The sequence below is a fragment of the Cyprinodon variegatus genome, unplaced genomic scaffold (assembly GCF_000732505.1).
Source record: "Cyprinodon variegatus isolate N-32 unplaced genomic scaffold, C_variegatus-1.0 Scaffold232, whole genome shotgun sequence".
Lineage (NCBI taxonomy): Eukaryota > Metazoa > Chordata > Actinopteri > Cyprinodontiformes > Cyprinodontidae > Cyprinodon > Cyprinodon variegatus.
This window is the reverse complement of record NW_015150685.1, coordinates 931,012-934,300: the sequence shown is the minus strand read 5'-3', so window position 1 is coordinate 934,300 and position 3,289 is coordinate 931,012. Positions and strand designations below refer to the sequence as shown.

At 38.0% G+C, this 3,289-nt stretch overlaps 1 protein-coding gene across 1 annotated transcript in view; it reads left to right on the top strand.

Moving 5' to 3' along the window:
* Positions 1–3,289, top strand: part of LOC107088913 (cadherin-4-like) — a 37,237-nt gene that overhangs the window by 7,000 nt on the left and 26,948 nt on the right. The gene's annotated exons all lie outside the window — the stretch shown is intronic.

Below are 3,289 nucleotides of genomic sequence, written 5' to 3'. Positions count from 1 at the left end.
TAAAAGTTACACACTGTAGCTTTAAAATCATTTTATTACTATAAACTACCTGAATTCAGTTGGCCTTGTAGTAAACTTTATAAAATTACAAAGATCTTGAGTGAAAAAAAACATGTCATATAAATAAATTGTTTATCAACCCACGCCCCACTGGCTGTGTGTTAGAACAACAAATAAAAGTGTTCATCAAGCTTAAATCATGGTCAAACTGATAATTCTGCACATATATTTAAATAAATTCACCACAACTTTATTAAAAACAGAAGAGTTTATTAACAAAAACTATTCAGCCCCAAGTTAAACATACTTCTCAACTGAACTAAACTTCTATGAACAACGAAGAAGGAAACACATGTTCGAAAATAATAATCAATAAAATAAAGCGATGATATCAGAGTTAGGAATGGATTTTATATGTGGGATCCAAGGTTTATCTTGAAGAATTCATAATGAGGTTGAATTAGCTTTTACCTAATTTAGAACAACAGATTATTATGGACATGCAGCTTTCGACAATTCCACAAAATATGCCGTTCAGAACGCTAAAAACCAGGCTATTACCACCAGCGCCTGCTGGAGCTATGGCCACAAAATGTTTTTGTCTGTGTTTACATAAACAACAGCTGGTATAAAAATATAACATTGTTCGCCAGCTTCTGCCCTCCAGACATTGAGTTTCTGACTGTTAACGGCAGACCTTTTTATCCGCCCAGAGAGTTCAGTATCACCGCTGTTTATGTGCTTCCCAGCGTTAATACAAAAGAGGCCACGAAGACTCTATACCAGGCTTTCTATGAGCTTCAATCTTCACACATAGAGGACGTTTTCATCATCAATTTTCTAAATTGAAAATTGTGCTCTTCAATGACTGGGAGTGCCATGGGATTGTTTTGAATGTACTGACTGGAACATGTTCAAAGCTGCAGCAACCTATGACAACAAAAAAAATAGATGAGTATGCCATGACTGTATCAGCCTACATCAACAGAAGCATTGAAGACGTCAGCATCACAAAGAGAATCACCACCCACATAAACCCACGAGCCAGGATGAATGCGAAGGTTCAGAGATCGCTAAAAGCACGGAACTCAGCTTTCAAGTCTGGTGACAGAGAGGCACTGAGAACAGTGCGTGCAAATTTGAACCGTGCCGTTAGATGAGCGAAGCAGAACCACAGCTGGAAGTTCCAGGATCTTTTCCACGATGACAGCAACACCAGAAGGATGTGGAAAGACATATAGGAGATGACAGACTATAGAAAGCCTCCTCAGAAGGTTTAAACATTGTTCTTGCCCCAACCATGACCAGTAGTCAAGCAGGCGGAAAAATTGTAGATCGAAAGCCTTAGCTCCATGACTATATAAAACCCTGTGGACACAAAGCGATATGTTCTTCCAGGTCACATGACCTTGCCAACCACAGCGTGTCTTCTCCCAACTTACATAGTTGGTATTTCGAGAGAGGAAACCCACTCGTAGCATTGATAAGTTCAAGCTCTGGATATTGGGTTGAGGAATCATTTAAAATAACTCATGTGTAAACTCTTTAGGTCACAAAGTCCATGGTGTGCTTTTAAACAAATTCATAATATAAGAGCCAATGAGCTTAACAAAGTCTCCTGTGGAGACTGGAGCTAGTCTAGGGTTTATTCTTTATACATCATGTGCATTGTCATTCTGTTAGCCAGATTAGACAGAGTAGAAGGCCTTCCTTCACATGGTGGAAGTAACTGTGTGTACGGAGCTCATCTAATCAGGACAGTCTTCGTGTCTTTAGAAATACACAGGATATGGGCAGATCTTGGAGCTGGTCTGAAAAAGGGGAGCTATCTGTAATTCTTGGGGATAGAGACAAGATGCAGGTTCAGGACATGGATGGCGTGTCAGTTTCTGATACGAACAGCTGAGCTTCCACCTGATGCAACACATAGACTCATGAGGTATAAGAAGCAGGAGATGACCTTGGGCTCAATCTTTTCCAGACGCTCGCTGACGTTTTTTGAGCCCACAGCTGTGCAAGCTCCAAGCATTTTCTCTGTCCTGTAACAACCTGATCTGGAATAAACTCTGTTACTTTTTTACTTCTGTTGTTTTAGTCCTTTTTTATATGGTTTTACCCAGTTTGAGTTAAGAGTAGTAAATAACTTGCTCCCAGGAAAAGAACCGTTAGGGAAGTTCTGAGGCGCAGCCGCTATCAGGGGGACATAACTTCCATATTAAAGTAGTTTTGAAACTTTGCTTAAATTTTCCTTTTCTATGTCTGCTTTGTATATTTAACCCCAGTTGGCCTCGGCAGAAGGCCTTCTTCTGCTGGAGGTTACTTCCTGCATGCAGAAACCGTTGGGCTCAAAAACCAACAACCTTCTGGCACTTTCAACCGCTACCCATGCAGCTCACACGACTAGCGTTTATTTTTTTCTGGTATTCACATTCACGAAAAAAAAATATCACTCTGAGTCATTTCTCTGTCCTCAGCTGTATAAAACTCTGCTCACTTCAGAACCAACAACACAGCAAAAATGCTTCAGGGTCACCCCCCTTAACCTGGCAAACCCAGGACCAACAGGTTTGCCTTTTTTTCCTATAAAGTAAACCACAAAAAATTTTAAATTCAGTAACTGATATATCCTTGTGTCCATGCATAATAAAACAGATATATGTCTAAAATAAGTTTTTGTGTTTATTTTCCATTGTAATAAAACTAATAAAAACCAGAAACCTTAAGTTGTGTCTGCTAATCTAAACACCTACCAGTATCCATTTTTTAATTAAGTCATCCTGCTATGTTTAATCCATAACCTATCTTTGGTCAATTATAATTTTTAAAGTGGACCTGTTACCCTTCATTTTAGAGTTTATCAGCCTATTGCTTGTTACTATGATTTGACATCAGTTTATGGCTACACTAACTTATCTTGGCAAAAGTAAAAATAGCTCACACTCGGTCATTTCCTCATTCATCTGGGTTATCTTTGTTCTTAGTAGAAAAGTAATTGAGTATTTTTTGGTCTGGAAGCCCTTTGATACCTCAATTATTAATGCTGTAAGTCTCAATTTTTTTGTGATATTATTTAAACCCCATTCTATAACATTACAAATCTAGGAAATCTTTGTTTCCTTCCGTGTTGTTTGTTGAAGTAATTAGACTTAATTCTAACCGGATTTCAACCCTGTTGCAGTCAATGTTTTTACTCGTTAAAGTTTTAATTTTTGGTTAAAGAAACACATATTATAACAATGTTTATTAAGAACAAAACATTATCTAATGTTTATCTTAAAGTTCACTTTCA